A 23,032-nucleotide genomic window follows, 5' to 3' on the forward strand; every position below is an offset into this window, starting at 1 on the left:
TTATTGAACCATCATAAAAAAAATTTGTTAAAAGGGATGATAACATACCGAAAAACCAATGCAAACATTATGTGGAAGGTTGAGTTTTTACCCCATATGCAGTAAAACAATTAAATCAAAATTCCTGAAGATAATAAGAGCAAGTTTTGAAATAGATCAGATGGAATTAATATCATATAAATACAGTTGTGGCCAAAAGAATTGACACCCCTGCAATTCTGTCAGATAATGCTCAGTTTCTTCCTGAAAATGATTGCAAACACAAATTCTTTGGTATTATCTTCATTTAATTTGTCCTAAATGAAAAAAACACAAAAGAGAATGAAGCAAAAAGCAAAACGTTGATCATTTCACACAAAACTCCAAAAATGGGCCAGACAAAAGTATTGGCACCCTCAGCCTAATACTTGGTTGCACAACCTTTAGCCAAAATAACTGCGACCAACCGCTTCCGGTAACCATCAATGAGTTTCTTACAATGCTCTGCTGGAATTTTAGACCATTCTTCTTTGGCAAACTGCTCCAGGTCCCTGATATTTGAAGGGTGCCTTCTCCAAGCTGCCATTTTTAGATCTCTCCACAGGTGTTCTATGGGATTCAGGTCTGGACTCATTGCTGGCCACCTTAGAAGTCTCCAGTGCTTTCTCTCAAACCATTTTCTAGTGCTTTTTGAAGTGTGTTTTGGGTCATTGTCCTGCTGGAAGACCCATGACCTCTGAGGGAGACCCAGCTTTCTCACACTGGACCCTACATTATGCTGCAAAATTTGTTGGTAGTCTTCAGACTTCATAATGCCATGCACACTGTCAAGCAGTCCAGTGCCAGAGGCAGCAAAGCAACCCCAAAACATCAGGGAACCTCCGCCATGTATTCCTGGAGGGACAGTGTTCTTTTCTTTGAATGCCTCTTTTTTTCTCTCCTGTAAACTCTATGTTGATGCCTTTGCCCAAAAAGCTCTACTTTTGTCTCCTCTGACCAGAGAACATTCTTCCAAAACGTTTTAGGCTTTTTCAGGTAAGTTTTGGCAAACTCCAGCCTGGCTTTTTTATGTCTCGGGGTAAGAAGTGGGGTCTTCCTGGGTCTCCTACCATACAGTCCCTTATCATTCAGACGCCGACGGATAGTATGGGTTGACACTGTTGTACCCTCGGACTGCAGGACAGCTTGAACTTGTTTGGATGTTAGTCGAGGTTCTTTATCCAACAGCCGCACAATCTTGCGTTGAAATCTCTTGTCAATTTTTCTTTTCCGTCTACATCTAGGGAGGTTAGCCACAGTGCCATGGGCTTTAAACTTCTTGATGACACTGCGTACGGTAGACACAGGAACATTCAGGTCTTTGAGATGGACTTGTAGCCTTGAGATTGCTCATGCTTCCTCACAATTTGGTTTCTCAAGTCCTCAGACAGTTCTTTGGTCTTCTTTCTTTTCTCCATGCTCAATGTGGTACACACAAGGACACAGGACAGAGGTTGAGTCAACTTTAATCCATGTCAACTGGCTGCAAGTGTGATTTAGTTCTTGCCAACACCTGTTAGGTGCCACAGGTAAGTTACAGGTGCTGTTAATTACACAAATTAGAGAAGCATCACATGATTTTTCGAACAGTGCCAATACTTGTGTCCACCCTCTTTTTTATGTTTGGTGTGGAATTAGATCCAATTTGGCTTTAGGACAATTCTTTTTGTGTTTTTTCATTTAAGACAAATTAAATGAAGATAATAATACCAAAGAATTTGTGTTTGCAATCATTTTCAGGAAGAAACTGAGTATTATCTGACAGAATTGCAGGGGTGTCAATACTTTTGGCCCCATCTGTAGATAGAGGCTCAAAACAAATCCTAAAGGACACAAATGGGTTAAATAATTGTGTAGGCTTTCAAAAAATTCTCTCTAGGATTTTCAGGTTAGTACTAAACAGATGTGGGAAATAGAGAAATAAATATGAAGCTAGATTTTTTTGAACACCATAGCCAGACTTATGAATATTAAATAAGTAATCAGATAATATAGGAATAAATAATCAATAACAGGAAATACATGGCTGAAAGGCTAAAGGGTGCATATATTTACCCAAGGTCCAAGACCACCACAACCTACCCCTTGACGCACGTTTCGGCTTCTTCCTCAGAAGTGGTGGAACAAGGCATCACTTGAAAACTACTTAGCGAAAAATATGATACCGAGGGGGCTACGGGTCAAAATCACACCGGCATTCAAGGTTGATGATATAATTTTTCGTCAGAAATGGGAAGATGCTTGCAATAGTTGTTATGATTGAACTGCTGATTGGTCTTGATAAAAAGAACATTGATGCTATTGAAATTGAGATTAAAGACCTACAGAAAAAAAAAATCAAGGAGACATTATCTATTAACCAGTTGGAATCCTTTAAAAAGGATATGGACCAATCCTTTACAACTTGGGAAAAAGAAATACAAGAAATGAAAATAAATAAATTTAAACGTGATTTACAGGATTATCAGACTGCTAAAGTCTACAGACGGAATGACATCAAAAGGGAGCGTACACAGTCACTCTTCATCTGTGTCTTCTGCTGCCTCAGAGAGCAGATTCAGAGATAATTCGGGGACTCACCCATATGATCTGAGAGGTAACAAGCGGAGGGGACCTTATCGTGAACAAAGGCATCAAAAATCTAGAAATTTTGAGACAAATAGAAACACTAATCGTTTACAGGTAATTAATCTGTCTGTTAAGTCATTATCATGTGCTCAGATTGAGGTCTTGAGCCTCGGACTCACTTTTTCCCCATCTCAAGGATTTGATCTATTCACAGCATTAACGGACCAGAATTTATTTGCACGAAAATTGGTTCTGAAGAAAATTCATGACAAACCTCTGACCACTGAAGCAATTTGGACTGAACAGGAATTACAAGCGATTAGGACCCTTGAAGAATAAAAGGGAAGGGCCAGATACATCAAGTAAGTTAAATCGACTGTTTAAACCTAAATCTAAAAAATCCCCTCCACTAGCTCTATATCCAAATATAGATCTTTTTGTTAAACTTGTGTCTGAGGAGTTTACTAAAATATCGAGTAGAATTCAGAATGATAATCTAACTGCCGAGCAGAGACAAGCTCTGAAGGATCTGAAACAACTGAAAGGGGTTATAAAACTGACAGATAAAGGCGGCAAGGTGGTGATTTGGCCGGAAAACATGTATGAGAAAGAAGCCTTTAGGCAGGTTCGCAATACTGCTATAAGAAATTGACTTATAACCCTACTAACTCATTTCGTGCTATATTGCAGAAATTGTTGGAAGAAGCATTTTTAGCCAGTATCATCAGCAAACAAGAAGAGGAATTCTTTACGGTTGAGCACCCACGAACTCCATGTCTTTATTTACTTCCGAAAATTCATAAGGATGAATTAAATCCACCAGGGCGTCCCATCGTATCTGGGAATGGAGGTCTCTGTGAGCCACTGTGTAAGTTTATAGATTGGCATTTGAAACCCTTGGTGGTTGAGGACCTACCCTCCTATCTAAGAGACTCCACTGACTGTATAAGGAAATTTGAAGGGATACAGCTGGATTTAGATATGTGATTGGTCTCCTTAGATGTGGAAGCCTTATACACTTCCATTAAGCATGTGGACGGCATTAGGGCAGTGCTATTCTTTCTTTCCACTACCACTCTTGAGGATGGACTCAAGAAATTTCCCATTGAGGCTTAGGACTTTTGTCTCAAGCATAATTTCTTTCTTTTCAAGGGCGCCCCCTACCTGCAGCTACAGGGAACGGTCATGGGAGCGGCCTTTGCGCCCTCCTATGCTAACCTTTTCCTGGAGCTGTGGGAACGGGAGTGCTTTATGACCAATCCCATTAAGCATTCTGAGAAAATCCTAATATGGTCAAGATTTATTGACGATATTTTGTTTTAATGGCAAGGGTCTGAATGCCATCTAATTGAGTTCATTTCTGAACTGAATAATAACAACTATAACATCAATCTGACTAGTCATCACAGTCAAACTTCCATCGAATTTTTGGATATCTTGTTGTTCAAGGATAAGCCAAATTGCCTACAAACAAGTATCTTTAGGAAGAACACCGCAGTCAACCCTTTGTTACACGTGTCATCGGCTCACCCGAAACATCTTAAGGATAACATCCCAATTGGTCAATTTATGAGACTTGGGCGTAATTGCTCCAATGATTTCTCTTTTGCCTTACAGTCTCGTGAACTGTCGAGAAGATTTTTGGACAGAGGTACAGTAGAAGATCGATCAGGAGTGGTCTTTAAAGAGAAAAATCTTTTCCAACCTCGGGAGTTAAAAATCGAAAAAGAACAGGTGAGATTCCAATATAATGAGCACTGGTTTAAAATGAAACAACCGACGCAGTACTCAATGGACATATTGCTGACCAGCTCTCCATCACCTACCGTAGGGCAAAGAATCTGAGAGACCACCTGGTGAAGAGCAATTATGTGGGCTCTGTGTCTCATAACGTGTTTGGATCAAGCTCACCAAAATGGGGCTTCTTTACATGTGGAACCTGTCTGGCATGTCCCAATAGGAGGGATTCAGAATTTGTCTCTAGCAGTGGAAAGAAGTTCCAGATAGCTGAGCATATTACATGCAATACGGAATGTGTAATTTACTATGCTACATGTTCTTTCAATCTCATTTATGTTGGTCTGACCACCAGGAAATTGCGTGTGAGAATTCGTGAACATGTTGTGGATATCATCAATGTGGAGAAGGTGGAAGATTTGCTCTCCCTGAAGCAGATTCCGAAACACTTTAAATCTGTAGATGGATGTAACCCTATATATCTGAAGGTGATCGGCATTGATTGCATTAGAACGAACCATCGGGGTGGTGATGTGAAGAAGATGTTATCACAACTGGAATCAAGGTGGATCTGGAAGTTAGAAATGGTACGCCTCAAAGGTCTTAATGAAATTCTGAGTTATGTCAATTTTCTGTAAAGGTGCACCCCTTCTGAGGAAGAAGCCGAAACGCGCGTCAAGGGGTAGGTTGTGGTGATCTTGGACCTTGGGTAAATATATGCACCCTTTAGCCTTTCAGCCATGTATTTCCTGTTATTGATTATTTATTCCTATATTATTTGATTACTTATTTATTATTCATAGGTCTGGCTATGGTGTGCAAAAAAAAAATCTAGCTTCATATTTATTTCTCTCTTTCCCACATCTGTTTAGTACTAACCTGAAAATCGTAGTGAGAATTTTTTGAAAGCCTACACAATTATTTAACCCATTTGTGTCCTTTAGGATTTGTTTTGAGCCTCTATCTATTTATATGATATTAATTCCATCTGATCTATTTCAAAACATGTTCTTATTATCTTCAGGAATTTTGATTTAATTGTTTCACTGCATATGGGGTAAAAACTTATCCTTCCACACAATGTTTGCATTGGTTTTTCTGTATGTTATCATCCCTTTTAACAAAACTTTTTATGACATGGTTCAATAAAATTCATGTTTTTATATGAAAAAGTCTGTTGGAGGATCTTTTCTCTCATGTAGGTTTTCTGCTTCTCACGGTCCTCCGTGTTACAATTTAGGGTAGCCCTTTTTTCCAGTTTCTGCTAAAAATGTATTTGTTATTGCACTGCACTGCTGTAGTATAGCAGTATACAGAAGAAGCATTCCCTAATAAAAAAAAAAAAAAAAAAAAGGTTTGAAAAAATATAAAGAAGTTTAAATCTATAAAACTGCAAATTACCCCCCTAAAAAACCCAAGCATGTTCGGTATTGCCACGTCTGTAAGAATCCAATCTATCATACTGGAAAATTAACCCATAACCTCCTTAAGGAGAAAAATAATGTAACTCCCGAAATGTGGGATTTTTTTAGGGGTGTATAAAGAGGGTTGCCACATCTCCCTGAAAAAATATCAAAATGTCTTATGTACCACAAAATATCAATAAAAAAAATTACTGCTTAGCACTCCCCAAAAAACAGGGATTTTTGTGTACTCACCGTAAAATCCTTTTTTCAGAGCCACTCATTGGGGGGGGACACAGGACCATGGGTGTATGCTGCTGCCACAAAGAGGCTGACACTAAGCGAATATGAAAAAATTAGCTCCTCCTCTGCAGTATACACCTACCACTGGCTCCAGCCCCAACCAGTTCAGTGACCAAGCAGTAGGAGATCATAAACATCAAATAAATGTACAACATATCAAGCAAAACAACAAGCAGGGTGGGTGCTGTGTCCCCCAATGAGTTGCTCGGAGAAAAGGAGTTTACGTTGAGTGCACAAAAATCCCTGTTTCTCCTTCGCCTCATTGGGGGACACAGGACTATGGGACGACCCTGGGTGGGGAAAAACATAGCAGATCAAACCCCACGTACCAACTGACCAGAGGTGCGTTACTGCTGCCCGCAGAATCCGTCTGCCCAGGCCCACATCTGCAAAGGCTTGAGTGTGGATATTTTAATGCTTTGGGAATGTGTGCAGACTGGACCAAGTTGCAACCTTGCAGACCTGTTCCGCTGACGCCTGGTGCCGAATGACCCAAGAAGTGCCCACCGACCGAGTGGAGAGTGCCTTAAGGCGAAGCGCAGGAACTTCTGGTGAGGGGGAATGATAATAATAAATTTTATTTATATAACGCCAACATATTCCGCAGTGCTTTACAGTTTAACAGTTTCAAAACACAAGTCATAAGTAACAATGTTAGCAATACAATAATTAAAGCGAAATAAGACGACCCTGCTGGTGAGAGCTTACAATGTACAATGAGGTGGGGAAGATACAGAGTACAGGTGTGTATTTACAATGATGTATTTACATTTATGGTCCAGCCACTTTGAGGGAGTGAGGGATAGATTGAGATAGTGAATGGGCTCACTTACACATAAAATGACTGATTAGTGAACGTGATAGGCCGCTCTGAACAAATGCGTTTTGAGGGAGCGTCTAAAGCTGTGTAAATTGTGGATGGTCCTAATTTCTTGGGGTAGAGCATTCCAGAGGATTGGCTCAGCACGGGAGAAATCTTGGAGTCGGGAGTGGGAGATGCGGATTAGTGCAGAGGTCGAAAGTCGTTTGCAGAGCGCAGCAGTCGGTTAGGCTGATAGACAGAAATGAAGGAGGAGATGTAGGGGGGTGCTGCACTGTGGAGAGCTTTGTGGGTGAGAACAAGTACTTTGAATTGGATCATATAATGAATGAGCAGCCAGTGAATCGATTATCGAAGAGCGGATGCATCCGAGTACCGATTAGCCAGATGGATGACCCTGGCTGCTGCATTAAGTATGGACTGTAGAGGGGAAAGGCGAGTAACGGGGAGGCCAATTAATAGATCAATGCAGTAGTCCAGGTGGGAGTGGATCAAGGCGACAGTGAGGGTTTTTGCTGTTTCCATGGTGAGAAAAGGGCAGATTCTAGAGATGTTCTTTAGGTGTAAGCAAGAGCGGGCAAGAGATTGTATATGGGATGTGAAGGAGAGATTGGTGTCAAGCATAACACCCAGACAGCGCGCCTGCTGCCGGGGTGTTATTATGGTGCCACCCACGGAGAGGGAAATGTCAGATTTAGGAAGGTTAGTAGACGGTGGGAGCAGAAGAAGTTCAGTATTTGAGAGGTCGGGATATGAAGGTAAGCATCCCAGATGTCGATGGATGCTAAGAACTCCCACTTTACCATTGAGATTACCTGGATCCCTTAAATCTGGACTGTTTGGGTCGGTTCTTCACGACTGGTTGGTCTTATACGAGACCTGGGGACCTCTGTCCCCCTGAGGGGAGCACCCCGAGCAGGAAGAGTTGGCTCTGTTGGGTCAACCGGGATTTCTACGAAAGGACCGGAAACGTGTCTGTTGCTGGAGGCGAAAGGGTTGCCTGACTTTCTGCTGGGGGAGGAATTTACTCTTCCCTCCTGTGGTGTCAGAGATCAGTTGATCCAGCTCCTCTCCGAAAAAACGACCGCTCTGGTAAGACAGAGAGGTTAGGGACCTCTTAGATGCAGAGTCCGTTCGCCATTCCCTGAGCCATAGTGCCAGTCTGATATCGACAGCGTTTTAGGCGCAAGGCCGGCACAGTTAAATGCATCCCTGGACGTGGTTAACAAATAGTCCTCGGCCAAGGAGATCTGATTGGCCAGATCCGCTGCCTCCGGGGGAAGATCTCTGCACTGTATGGCCCTGCTAAGGGTACCTGCCCAGGAAACTGTGACTTTGGCTACCCATGTCTTGAGAAAGGCGGGAGAGAGTGCCATATCCGAGGCCTCAAAGGCCGAACTGGCAAGGCTCTATATTAGACGGTCCGTGGGATCATTAAGGGAAGATCCATCCGGCAAGGATAAGAGGGTTTTGGAGGCCAAGCGAGATACAGATGGATCCACCAGAGGGGATTCAACCCATTGCTTACGCAGATTAGATGAGAAAGAGTATCTGGCCTCAAGAGGCTAGTGACCTGTGAAGCGTTAGTCCGGCCGCTCTCTATGCCGCCGCACTGTGTCCTGAAACTCAGGGTGATTGGCAAACACCCTATGAGGACATTTAGTTCTTTTGAAGGACACCGCGTGGTCTGGGTTAGAGTCAGACTCCTCGTCAACCTTCAGTCTGGTTGATGGACTCTATGAGACTATCCACCGTCGCCTGATAACCCGGCGAGTCCAGGCTGAGGGGCCCGTCAGACTCATAGTCAAAGAGTTCTATTCGCTACAAACCCCTGGCGAGGATGAGCGAAAAAAGGGACCTTACGGATGCCGAGGCGCGAGAGGGCCTAGGAGACTGCTATGGATCCCTTTTCTAGATGCCTGTGTATGTTTTGACTGAGAACGGCCCCTGCAGGCCGACGGTTGCCGTGCGGTAGAGGAACCCTCTAAGACAGGCAGACGGATGCCCCGACCCATGGAGGAATCTTGAAGGGACTCAATCGCTTTGGCTAAAGACGCCATGGACTGCAACAGAGACGAAGCCCACTCAGGCGGACTAGGTACACTGGGATTGGTCACGGCAGAGCGCTCCCGAGCACATTCGGGATCACAGTCTTCGTGTGGTACATGTGGTAAAAAAACACTGTATTTGTTTTATTAGCCCTCCTGGATGTTTTAGAGTGACATGGTGTACCCCTGCCCCAATAGGGAGAAATGTGGCTAGTCCCAGATTTAGGGAGGTGGAGAGGGACCGTCCAGCTCCTTCCATCACTGCTGTTCTATCAGTGGTGATGCAGTGGGGGCCGCATGGACACCATAGAAGCCTCTGTACATCCTTGGGGTTCACTCCCCTAGGATGGGATAGGGCTGTTGTGTTGTCCGGTTGTAAGCCTGGCTTCAGAAGGGGGTACATGGAGGCGATACTCCATGTTCCTGTCTGTTGCTGGTGCGGGGAGAGCGGTGCCCTGAAGGGACCCATCGCCCCTAAAATAGCTCAGGCATGGCTTGAAAGGTGCAGGAGGGGGTATGTGGAGGTGACACTCCACGTTCATGCCTGTTGTTGGTTTGTGGAGATCGGAGCCCTGAAGGGAACCGTCACCCCTTTAATCCATGGAAAAACTAGTAAAAAGTAGAAAATAGAATAAAAAATAAAAATTGTGGTCTGAAGACCAGACCCATGTGCCTCCTAGTTCTCATTTGCCCTCATCTCTTGCCATGGAATCCATTCAGGTTTTCAGAGACCCCAGGCTTTAGGGTCCGTCTGGGTGTGCGTCACTTTCATTTTGCAAGATTAAGGGTAAGTTCACACAGGGCTTTTTTGCTGCTTTTTTCATGTTCTTTTATGCTAATTTTCACCTGCTTTTTCCATTACCAGCAAAGCCTATGAGATTTCACAAATCTCATGCACACACATTGTTTTTTTGTGTCATCAGGATTTTGTGCTTTGCTGCTTTTTTTTGGACATAGAGCATGTCACTTCTTTCAGCATTTTTCATTCATTGGCTTGAATGGGTTTAAAAAAACAAACAAACTAAAAACGCAGCTTCTTTCCTGTCAAGAAATCAGGTTTTGCTGCAGAAGAGAAAAACCAGCAAAAAAAAGCCGTTTGAACTTACCCTAACCCAGCACTTTGTTCTGGCCACATAAGTACCGGCCCACCAGAAAGCCACCATTAGAAGTCAGTGTGAGTCCATCATAGCCACGGTGTCAGGAAAGGAGCCTCATACGACAGATCCTGAGCTAAGTAAAGAATGGCTGCGGTGTGAATTACTGTCCAGACTCCTCTTTCTGATGTCCAGCATCGGTTCTTCATATCCCAAGACCCATCTGATCAGGTTTTCAGACAAGTTATGACGCAGGGAATCTTCGCCATCCTGTGTCCATCAACATTACACAGTTGTTACGTAGTAGAATTTTGCACATATTTCTATACTGTCAATGTTGTTTAATGGGTCCAGCAGTGACTCACAGGGCAGCCATATACAGTACTTGTACATGTGCCACTAGAGTTTTCTTCTTCCTGGCGAGGAGCCGTTTAGCCAAGCAGATTCACACACAGATATTTCTGAAGCTTATCTGCCACCTAAGCCAGACGGACGTGTTAAATCACCCCCTTAACCCCTTCACCCCCAAGGGTGGTTTGCACGTTCATGACCGGGCCAATTTTTACAATTCTGACCACTGTCCCTTTATGAGGTCATAACTCTGGAACGCTTCCATGGATCCCGGTGATTCTGACATTGTTTTCTCGTGACATATTGTACTTCATGTTAGTGGTAAAATTTCATTCAAATAACTTGCGTTTATTTGTGAAAAAAATGGAAATTTGGCAAAAATTTTGAAAATTTCGCAATTTTCCAACTTTGAATTTTTATGCCCTTAAATCACAGAGATACGTCACACAAAAAACTTGATAAGTAACATTTCCCACATGTTTACTTTACATCAGCACAATTTTGGAACCAAAATTTTTTTTTGTTAGGAAGTTATAAGGGTTAAAAGTTGACCAGCGATTTCTCATTTTTACAACACCATTTTATTTTTAGGACCACATCACATTTGAAGCCACTTTGAGGGGTCTATATGATAGAAAATACCCAAAAGTGACACCATTCTAAAAACTGAACCCCATAAGGTGCTCAAAACCACATTCAAGAAGTTTATTAACCCATTAGGTGCGTCACAGGAATTTTTTTGAATATTTAAAAAGAAATGAACATCTAACTTTTTTTCACAAAAAAAATACTTCAGGTTCAATTTTTTTTATTTTACCAAGGGTAACAGGAGAAATTGGACTGCAAAAGTTATTGTGCAATTTGTCCTGAGTACGCTGATACCTGATTTGTGGGGGGGAACGACTGTTTCGGCGCATGGCAGAGCTCAGAATGGAAGGAGTGCCGTTTGACTTTTTCAATGCAAAATTGGCTGGAATTCAGATCGGACGCCATGTCACGTTTGGAGAGTCCCTGATGTACCTAAACAGTGGAAAACCCCTACAAGTGACCCCATTTTGGAAACTAGACCCCCCAAGGAACTTATCTAGATATGTGGTGAGAACTTTGAACCCACAAGGGCTTTACAGAAGTTTATAACGTACAGCGGTACAATTAAAAAATCATATTTTTTCCACAAAAATGATCTTTTCACCCCAATTTTTATTTTCCCAAGGGTAACAGGACCCTAAAAGTTATTGTGCAATTTGTCCTGAGTACGCTGATACCCCACATGTGGGGGTAAACCACTATTTGGGCGCATGGCAGAGCTCGGAAGGGAAGCAGCGCCATTTGACGTTTTTGGCTGGAATTGAGATCGGACACCATGTCGCGTTTGGAAAACCCCTGATGTACCAAAACAGTGGAAATCCCCCACAAATGACACCATTTTGGAAACTAGACCCCCTAAGGAACTTATCTAGATGTGTGGTGAGAACTTTGAACCCCCATGGGCTTCACAGAAGTTTATAACATAAAGCCATACAATTAAAAAATCATATTTTTTCCACAAAAATGATCTTTTCACCCTCAATTCTTATTTTTCCAAGGGTAACAGGACCCTAAAAGTTATTGTGCAATTTGTCCTGAGTACGCTGATACCCCACATGTGGGGGTAAACCACTATTTGGGCGCATGGCAGAGCTCGGAAGGGAAGCAGCGCCATTTGACGTTTTTGGCTGGAATTGAGATCGGACACCATGTCGCGTTTGGAAAACCCCTGATGTACCAAAACAGTGGAAATCCCCCACAAATGACACCATTTTGGAAACTAGACCCCCTAAGGAACTTATCTAGATGTGTGGTGAGAACTTTGAACCCCCATGGGCTTCACAGAAGTTTATAACATAAAGCCATACAATTAAAAAATCATATTTTTTCCAAAAAAATGATCTTTTCACCCTCAATTCTTATTTTTCCAAGGGTAACAGGACCCTAAAAGTTATTGTGCAATTTGTCCTGAGTACGCTGATACCCCACATGTGGGGGTAAACCACTATTTGGGCGCATGGCAGAGCTCGGAAGGGAAGCAGCGCCATTTGACATTTTTGGCTGGAATTGAGATCGGACACCATGTCGCGTTTGGAAAACCCCTGATCTACCAAAACAGTGGAAACCCCCCACAAATGACACCATTTTGGAAACTAGACCCCCTAAGGAACTTATCTAGATGTGTGGTGAGAACTTTGAACCCCCATGGGCTTCACAGAAGTTTATAACATAAAGCCATACAATTAAAAAATCATATTTTTTCCACAAAAATGATCTTTTCACCCTCAATTCTTATTTTTCCAAGGATAACAGGATCATAAAAGTTATTGTGCAATTTGTTCTGAGTACGCTGATACCCCACATGTGGGGGTAAACCACTATTTGGGCGCATGGCAGAGCTCGGAAGGGAAGCAGCGCCATTTGACATTTTTGGCTGGAATTGAGATCGGACACCATGTCGCGTTTGGAAAACCCCTGATCTACCAAAACAGTGGAAACCCCCCACAAATGACACCATTTTGGAAACTAGACCCCCTAAGGAACTTATCTAGATGTGTGGTGAGAACTTTGAACCCCCATGGGCTTCACAGAAGTTTATAACATAAAGCCATACAATTAAAAAATCATATTTTTTCCACAAAAATGATCTTTTCACCCTCAATTCTTATTTTTCCAAGGATAACAGGACCATAAAAGTTATTGTGCAATTTGTTCTGAGTACGCTGATACCCCACATGTGGGGGTAAACCACTATTTGGGCGCATGGCAGAGCTCGGAAGGGAAGCAGCGCCATTTGACGTTTTTGGATGGAATTGAGATCGGACACCATGTCGCGTTTGGAAAACCCCTGATGTACCAAAACAGTGGAAACCCCCCACAAATGACACCATTTTGGAAACTAGACCCCCTAAGGAACTTATCTAGATGTGTGGTGAGCACTTTGACCCCCCCAGTGCTTCACAGAAGTTTATAATGCCCAGGCGTGAAAATAAATAATTCGTATTTTTTCCTCAAACATGATCTTTTAGTCACCATTTTTTTATTTTCCCAAGGGTACCAGGAGAAATTGGACCCCAAAAGTTGTTGTCCAATTTGTCCTGAGTATGCTGAAACCCCATATGTGGGAGAAAACTACTGTATGGGCACACGTCGGGGCTCGGAAGGGAAGCAGTGACGTTTTGGAATGCAGACTTTGATGGAATGGTCTGCGGGTGTCATGTTGCCTTTGGAGAGCACCTAATGTACCTAAACAGTGGAAACCCCCCACAAATGACCCCATTTTGAAAACTAGACCCACTAAGGAACTTATCTAGATGTGAGGTGAGCACTTTGAACCCCCAAGGGCTTCACTGAAGTTTATAATGCCAGGGCATGAAAATAAAAAAATCGTATTTTTTCCAGAAACATGATCAATTAGTCCCCAATTTTTTCATTTTCCCAAGGGTAACAGGAGAAATTGGACCCCCAAAAGTTGTCCAATTTGGCCTGAGTACGCTGACACCCCATATGTGGGAGAAAACTACTGTATGGACACACGTCGGGGCTCGGAAGGGAAGCAGTGACGTTTTGGAATGCAGACTTTGATGGAATGGTCTGCGGGTGTCATGTGCGTTTGGAGAGCCCCTGATGTACCTAAACTATTGAAACTCCCCACAAGTGACCCCATTTTGGACACTAGACCCCCCACGGAACTTATCTAGATGTGTGGTGAGCACTTTGAACCCCCAAGTGCTTCACAGAAGTTTATAACACTCGGACGTGAAAATAAAAAATTCATTTTTTTCCACAAAAATGATATTTTTGCCCCCAATTTTTTATTTTCCTAAGGGTAACAGGAGAAATTGGACCCCAAAAATTGTTTTGCAATTTGTCCTGAGTAGGCTGATACCCTACATGTGGGGGTTAAACACTGTTTGGGCGCATGGCAGAGCTTGGAAGGGAAGGAGCACCATTTGACTTTTTCAACTCAGAATTGGCTGGAATTGAGATCAGACGCCATGTTGCATTTGGAGAGCCCCTGATGTGCCCAAACAGTGGAAACCCCCAATTATAACTCCAACCCTAACCCCAACACACCCCTAACCCTAATCTGAGCCCTAACCCTAGCCCTAACCCTAAGGCTGTGTGCACACGCTGCGGATTTTGCTGCGGTTCCGCAGCGGTTTTGGCTGCTGCGGACCCCAGTACCATGATTCCCTATGGAAATCAAAAACCGCAGTGCAGACGGTGCGGAATTTTCCGCGCGGATTATCTGCGGTTTTCAATCCGCAGAAAGAATTGACATGTCAATTCTTTCTGCGGATTCTCCTGCGGTTTGCCATCTCCTCTATTGAGGAGATGAAAAACCGCAGGACAAAACCGCAGAGCAATCCGCAGGTAAAACCGCAGGTCTTTTGACCTGCGGTTTCACCTGCGGATTTTACAAAATCCGCGCAGATGAATCCGCACCTAATCCGCAGCGTGTGCACACAGCCTTACCCTAACGGGGTGATAACGGGGGGTTTGACTTACTATTTATGGCGGTTTTTATGTTTGGCAGCTGTCACACGCTAAAAGACGCTTTTTATTGTAAAATCGTTTTTGCATCACCACATTTTGAGAGCTATAATTTTTCCGTCTTTTGACCCACTGAGTCACGTGAGGTCTTATTTTTTGCGGGACGAGTTGACGTTTTTATTGGTACCATTTTCGGGCACGTGAAATTTTTTGATCGCTTTTTATTCCGATTTTTGGGACGCAGAATGAAGAAAAACCAGCGTTTCATGAATTTCTTTTGGGGGGGTGCGTTTACACCGTTCCGCGTGCGGTAAAATTGATAAAGCGGTTTTATTCTTCGGGTCAGTACGGTTACAGCGATACCTCATTTAGGTCGTTTTTTTATGTTTTTGTCGGTTTTATGCAATGAAAACTATTTTATATAAAAAATAATTATTTTTGCATCGCTTTATTCTGCGAGCTATAACTTTTTTATTTTTTCGCTGATGATGCTGTGTGGCGGCTCGTTTTTTGCGGGACAAGATGACGTTTTCAGCGGTACCATGGATATTTATATGCGTCTTTTTGATCGCGCGTTATTACACTTTTTGTTTGGCGGTATGATAATAAATCATTATTTTTTGCTTCGTTTTTTATTTTTATTTTTTAAGGGGTTCGCTAAAAGGGTTAACTAATGGGACAGTTTTATAGGGCGGGTCATAACGGACGCGGCGATACCTAATATGTGTACTTTTATTGTTTGTTTTTTTTTATTATTTCCAAAAAATGGATTTATTGAGGGAATATTTTTTTTTTTTTTTTCTAATTTATTTTGCGATTTTTTTTAATTTATTTTTACATTTTTTTTTTATTTTTTTTTACTTTATTACATAGTCCCAGGTGGGACATCACTGTCCTGTGACAGATCGCTGATCTGTCACATCACAGATCACTGTGACAGATCAGCAATCTGTCACAGGCATTGAAGACTTCCTCTTGCCTGCGCTTTGCAGGCACTGAGGAAGCCAGCTTCCTCAGGTCCCCGAAGGCCCCCCGTCGCCATCTTGGATCCGGGGGCCTGGAGGATAGGAGCCCCCGGCAGCAGCGCTGCACATTTCGCTGCCGTGGGGGGCTCAGGGAAGCACGGAGGGAGCCCCCTCCCTCCCGATGCTTCCCTTTAACTCCCGGTACACCGCGATCATGTTTGATCGCTGTGTGCAAGGGGTTAACGTGTCGGGGGCGGTCCGTGACCGCCCGACACATAGTGCCGGGTGTCAGCTGTGATAATCAGCTGACACCCGGCCGCGATCAGCGGCGCTCACCACATGGGCGCCGCTGATCGCGGTAGACGTACTATCCCGTCCACGGTCATACGGGCCCGGGTACCGTGGACGGGATAGTATGTCGGATGTCAGGAAGGGGTTAAAGCAGAGCTGCAATCAAACTTCTGCTTCGTTTGTAAAAGGTCCTCTAAACGAAGAGCAACCTGTGATCAATGAACAAGGACATTGCAGCAGGTTGAGGCGCCTATAGGAAAAAAGCATTAAGTTACGTACCGGTAACGGTATTTTCGGAAGCCCATGACAGCACCACGAGAGAGGGAATCCGCCCTTCAGGAACAGGAAACCTACAGATACAAAAGGGCGGCACCTCTCCCAGGCATCAGTTGGATTACAGAGCTTGAGAGGACCTCCATGGTTAATGGCACATAATATATACACAACCTGAACAATTTAACCCACGTGAAACTTATAAGTGGAAGAAGTGCACACCCACACATGAAAGGGAGGGAACTAAGGGTGCTGTCATGGGCTTCCGAAAAATACCGTTACCGGTACGTAACTTAATGCTTTATTTGGACTCCCATGACAGCACCACGAGAGAATTACAGAGATGTAACACTATCTTAGGGAGGGACTACAGCCTGCAGGACCCTTAACCCGAAGGTGAGATCTGAAAGGTGCAAGGGGATGACCACTTAGCCGCCTTACATATCTGGTCGATGAAAACTCCAGATCTTTCTGTCCAAGAGGTTGCCATGGCTTGGGTAGAATGTGCCCTAAGTTCTGCGGAGCCAGACCGCCACCTGCTGTATAAGCTAGATAGATTGCCTACCTAATCCATCTTGCCAATGTAAACTTTAAAACTCTGAGGGTATGTGCACACGTTGCGGATTTTGATGCAGATCCGCAGCTTTTTTTTTTACATGCATCAAATCCGCAGTGTAGTGCACAGGGAACGTTAGTCTAGGGTAAATTAATAATTGCTGTGCACATGCTGCGGAAAAATCCACGCAGATTTGCAGCGTTTTTTTTTCCCGCAGCATGTCAATTGTTTTTGCGGATCCACAGCAGAGGTTTCCAGTCTGGCACATAAAAATCTCTCTCAATCTCTCTCTCTCCTCCAGAGGCACAGGAGAGAAAATTCACAAATCCGCACACCAAAAACACATTACAATCCGCAGGAAATCTGCATTTTTCCCTGCGTTTTCTGCCAAGAGATGCGGATTTTGTGCAGAAAATTCCGCAGACTAATCTGCAACGTTTGCACGTACTTTAAGACCCTGTCTAGCGCCCTGGAAGGATATAAATAAGGTGTCTTTTTCCATCAGGGATTAGTGACCGAGAGATACTCTAAAAGACACCTTCTAACATCTAAAGTATGAAGTTTTTCCTCCTTCTGGTTCGTGGGGTTAGGGAGGAAGGAGGGGAGAACTATCTCTTGTGTCCTGTGGAAGTCTGAGGCAACCTTGGGCAAGTAGGCAGGGTGTGGCCTAAATCCTACACTGTCGTCCAAAATCTGCGTGTAAGGAGGGATTCTAGAGAGTGCTTGGATATCACTTATTCTACATGCTGATGTAATAGCTACCAAAAAGGCTAACTTGAGGGATAGAATCTTAATTGAGAGAAGTCCAGAATTCTAGTGGTCACTGGGGAACGCAGAGAAGTGACGACAAGATGTTTTTGAATTAGTAGTCCAATTCATCTCCAACCGTAGACCTCCGAAGAGAGCAGTAGTTGCTTTAGCCCACAAGGCGTTTCGACGCCACCTGATGACGGTTCACCGTCGAAACGCGTTGTGGGCTAAAGAAACTACTGCTCTCTTCTCTTATTCCTGGCGCTCCTCTGACTGTTTACTCACATCGTCCTAGAATCTTTATTGAGGCAGATACCATGGGTTCAAACGGAGCCTCCGTCATAGCCATAAGAACTAAGTTCAAATCCCATGGTACGCACCTTACCCTGTATATGGGCCTAGCTCTGCCAGCTGCTTCAATAAATCTGGAGATCCAGTAATTTTTAGCGATATCACAACTAAATAAGGCACCAAGGGCCGAAACCTGCACTTTCAGGGTGCTAGTAGCAAGACCTAACTCAAGACCCCTCTGCAGGAATTCTAGAATCTGCCCTATAGGCACCCCCCCTTCGGCTTTAAGGTCAGAAGTGGCTTGAAATTGTCTCCAGGTTCTAGCATAGATATTGGGTGTAACTGATTTCCTACTCTTCAGAAGGGTGTCTATTAGATTGGGGGAGAATCCTCTATCCCTCAATAATGCCCTTTCAAACTCCACGCCGTCAGGTGGAGCCCTGCTACTCGTGGGCGATTGACTGGCCCTTGGAAAAGAAGATCTGGAAGTACCCAGGGATCGCAGCCATGAAAACCAAGCCCTTCTGGGCCAGAAGGGGGCAATTAGTATAATCCTTGCCCTGTCTTCTCTGATCTTCCTTACTACCCGAGGTAACAGGGATAATGGAGGGAATGCGCAGGCCAGATTGAAATCCCACTTCTTCAGGAAGGCATCCACCATAAGGTTTTTCCCCCCAGATTCAGAGAACAGAACTGTTTTATTTTTCTGTTCTTCCTGGTGGCGAAGAGGTCTATGTCTGGTTGACCCCACATGTGGTCAATCTGGCTGAAGATAGCTCCATTCAGACACCACTCTCCCTGCCTTAGTGTATTGCGGCTTAGAAAGTCTGCTGTGGTATTGTCTTTTCCTCTTATGTGTAGCGCTGTCAAAGATAGAAAATGTCTTTCTGCCGTCTGGAAAAGGCATTCTGCTACTTCTATCAGGGCCTCGGATCGGGTCCCACCTTGGTGGTTGATATAGGCCACTGTCACCTGATTGTCCGAGAGAATTCTGACATGGTGACCCTGCAGGTATGCAAGGAGTTATTTAACTGACAGCTCTACCGGCGATAATTCCTTCAGGTTGGAGGAACTTTCTACCTGGGGATCCCATTGTCCCTGGACCAAAATATCCTCCATATGGGCCCCCCATTCCGAGGGACAGGCGTCTGTAGTTACTAAACGGGATATGCGATTCTCCCAGGGGACGCCTGAGGACAAGTTATCCTTGCTAAGCCACCATCTTAGGGAACTTAAGGCAGATGGACCCAATGTCATTCTCCCGTGTAGGGACCCCCCCAGGGCCCTATCATTAAGTAAAACATCTCTCTGAAGGGCTTTTGTGTGAAACTGAGCCCATTTGACAGGCAGGATACAAAATGTTAGGGATCCCAAGAGACATGGCCTGCCTGTGGGTCATGGAGGGTCTATTTACTGCCCGCAAAACCTGATGACGAATGTGAATAATTTTGTTAGGTGGCAGACGACGTTCCTGATCTTCTGAATGTAAAATGAGGCCGAGAAATTGCTGGACCTTCAAGGGTTGTAAACGGGATTTTTAATAGTTTATCAACCAACCAACTAGAGTGTTCTAGAATGGGTATAGACCTGTCTACCTGGGAAAGGCAGTGATCTGCCAAACTGCCTATAATCAAGAAGTCATCTAAGTAGGGAACAATCAGGATGTCCGTCTCTCGAAAGTGGGCAATAACTTCGGAAATCAACTTCGTGAAGAATTGTGGGGCTACTGAAAGGCCAAAGGGGAGGGCTCTATACTGGAAATGGCAGACTATGCCATTCATGGAAACAGCCACTCTCAAGAAGCGTTGATAATTTGCATGAATAGGCACATGGTAGTATGCGTCCTTTAAATCTAAAACTGCCATGAAACAGTTTTGAAACATCATTTTTATTGTCGATCCAACTGTTTCCATTTTAAAGGGTCGAGTTACCAGAAACCTTTTGAGGGACCGACGATTGATGATGGTCCTGTAAGAGTGATCCGGTTTCCGAACCAAGAACAGGGGAGAGTAAAAACCCCTACCCTCCTCAGATTCCGGGACCTCCACCGGGACCCTTTTATGGCACAATTTGATAATCTCTGTCGCCAGTGCAGACTGTTCTATATGAGGGGCAGACAAGAGTTAACTTGAATCTATCCCCTGGGACCGAAAGGAACTCAAAATTTAGTCCTGCGGATATCACGCCCTGCACCAAAATGCTGTTGGTGATACGAGACCAGGCTGGATAAAAGGCCGACAATCTACCTCCCTACGGTGACCGCTAGTCATTAGGATGTTTTTTTTCGATCCCACGAAGAATGCCTAAACATGAAGCCAGCATATCTCTTCTTCCTGTCATCCCACTTGGAACAGTCCCTTGTCGGTCTTCTCTGACCACATTTTTTCCTGCTGAAAGAACGTTGGTAAGAAGAGGACGATAGGTTGGGAAATGTTTTTTTTTCTCATCCCCTTCCTTATCCAGCAGCTCGTCCAGGACCGAGCCTAAAAGATACTCCCCTTTATCCAGATGGCACAGAGCTTAGATATCGCCTGGCCAGCATTTTAACCACAGCACTCTGCGGGCCGCGTTGGAAAAACCTACTGCTCTTGCCGCCATCCTGACTGAATCCATAGGCATCTGACAGAAAGACCGCGACCCCTTGAATTGTTGGAAGGGCTCCCAGAATCGTCTCCCGAGGTGCTCCCTCCTTTAGCCGAGACTCGAGTTGGTCCAGCCAGACCATCATAGATCTGGCCGTGCAAGTGGACGCCGCTGCTGGCCTCAGGGACCCGCCTGCCATCTCCCAAGTTCCTTTAAGAAAGATGTCCGCCATTCTATCTAGGGGATTCTCAAAGGGCAGGGAAGATCTTTTTGATGCCTTGGCGACTGCTGCATCTAATTTAGGGGCATTATCCCAGACGTTAACGGCCGGGTCATCAAAGGGGGATCTCCGCTTGAGGGCCGGACGTAAGGAGCCCCTCTTTTCCGGCCTCTTCCACTCCCGGCGAATCAGCTCTGAAATTTTCTCATTCAAGGGAAAGGATCTACGTTTCTTTTGATCCAATCCCTTAAACATAACGTCTTGCATGGACGTTCCACTATCACCATTGTTCCCCTGACCGCCTTTACAAGGTCTAGGGGCAGGCAGAAGCAGCCCAAGTCTTCCTCGGATGAAGAAGCTGAGGATGATTCAGGGGAATCCTCATCCCTCCTCCACTCTACTGACGAATCTGATTCTGGAAGATCCTTTCCCCTAAAACTTTCTCCTGGAGTCAGGGATTTTATGGACTCCCTTACTTCTGTCCTGCTGATGTCCTTCAGACTTGAGGTGAAGTTGGGAGTCTCTTTCGCCACCTGAGGGGGGATATTAACCGGCACTATAGTCTACCTAGAAGCTAACGCTGCTCCCCTCTCCCCGAGACCTCACCGTCTTCTGGATACGGGGGGGGGGGAATAATCCTTTTGGACATCCACAGAGGGCGCATTTTCTGTGCATTTGTTCCCAGAGATTCGAGGGGGGGGGATTTCTCAGCCGATGCTGCGGTCTGTCGTCTGGAAGAGCTGGTACGGCTGGACTGGTCACTCAACTGGCCACGACTTGTACCATCTCGGCTTTTCTGTCAGGCCCAAGGCTTCACTGTAGCATGCTGATCTGCAGCAGCTCATATTCCATTGAGGAAAATGGGCCAGAAGCATGGATCTCCCTGCCTGTCGGCCATATATATATCTCCCCCCGGTATCCGAGTTAGCAGGTGATGCTAGGCCCCTCCCTGGCATCCCTCATCCCCACAAGCGCTTAAGTCCCAGTGGGACCTAAATCAGGGCTCCGGTCCAACCCGGATGGCAGCCGCCATGTTCCCGGCACCAGAAAGCCCCTGCGCAAGCGCAGAAGGGAGCCGTCCCTGTCCCGTCGACCTCCGATGATGCCGAATGAGTCAGAGGCCTCTCCAGGTCGCCCGGAGAGCCGCACGTGCCCTTGCAGCAAACAGCGCCAGACCCGAGAAAACACGGAGCTCCCCGCACTGCCGGAGACGCAGGGAGCCCAGAGGAATACTTACCTCGGCGGTGGCAACTTCCTGAGACGGTGATCCTCCAGACCCCGCTCCCTGCCGTGCCGTCCATCGAAGACCACCGTACCGGTCGAGGTAGGAGACCCCCCCCCCGCTATCTGAGCTGACCGGCCGGGCCTGGGGACGTCCTGTAATCTTTAGGAACCGGTCCTAACAGGAAACCAACTGATGCGTGGGAGAGGTGCCACCCTTTTGTAGCTGTAGGTTTCCTGATCCTGAAGGGCGGATCCCCTCTCTTGTGGTGCTGTCATGAGATGTCCGAATAAATATTATACATCGCCAATGCGAATAGATGACTGATTTGATAACACATGGTCTCGCCTCTTCGACTTTATCGAAAGGTGTCCTGAATATTCCCACCTGTGAGATCCTTGTGTTCCTAATTGAAGATATAAACCAGGCTTTGTCCCAATGGCTGGTCATAGCCATAAGATTAGTGTTGGGGCGCATTCAGACATCTGTACAAATCGGTCTATTAACGGACCAAAATGCAAAGACTAGCCGCGGGTCTCCCAACCCGAGCGGGTCAGCTTCATAGGAGAATAAAGCGGGCAGGGTCAGGTCAGGAGACCTGCGGCCAGTCCGTGCATTGCGGTCCGATCCCAGACAGATTTAGGCTGAGTGCAGACGTACTTTTTGGCCCTGCGGATTTTTCCGTGCAGAACAGAAGAAATCCGAAGGTCAAATGACCTGCATTTTTCCTGCGGATTTCTTCCATTTTTCATGCGGTTTTCCCCCTGCGGATTTGGTGACAGGGGAGATGGAAAACCGCACAAAAGAAGTAACATGCTGCGGATTTTGTACCGCAGGAAAACCGCACGGAAAAATCCGCAGCGTCTGCACAGCGGTTTTTTCTTTCATTGATTTTAAGGCTACTGTACATCACAATGCAGATATGCAACGTTTCTGAGCGGTAAAATCCGCTGCAAATCTGCATCGTGTGCACACAGCGTTATACGGATGTCTGAAACTGCCCTTACAGTACCTA

The 23,032-nt window shown here is 45.0% G+C and overlaps 1 protein-coding gene across 1 annotated transcript in view; it reads left to right on the forward strand.

Annotated features, from left to right (window-relative positions):
• AAMDC (adipogenesis associated Mth938 domain containing) overlaps positions 1-23,032 on the forward strand; it is a 284,239-nt gene that overhangs the window by 187,626 nt on the left and 73,581 nt on the right. The gene's annotated exons all lie outside the window — the stretch shown is intronic.

The sequence above is a fragment of the Dendrobates tinctorius genome, unplaced genomic scaffold, assembly GCF_039654945.1.
Source record: "Dendrobates tinctorius isolate UK_male_01 unplaced genomic scaffold, ASM3965494v1 ptg000157l, whole genome shotgun sequence".
Taxonomy (NCBI): domain Eukaryota; kingdom Metazoa; phylum Chordata; class Amphibia; order Anura; family Dendrobatidae; genus Dendrobates; species Dendrobates tinctorius.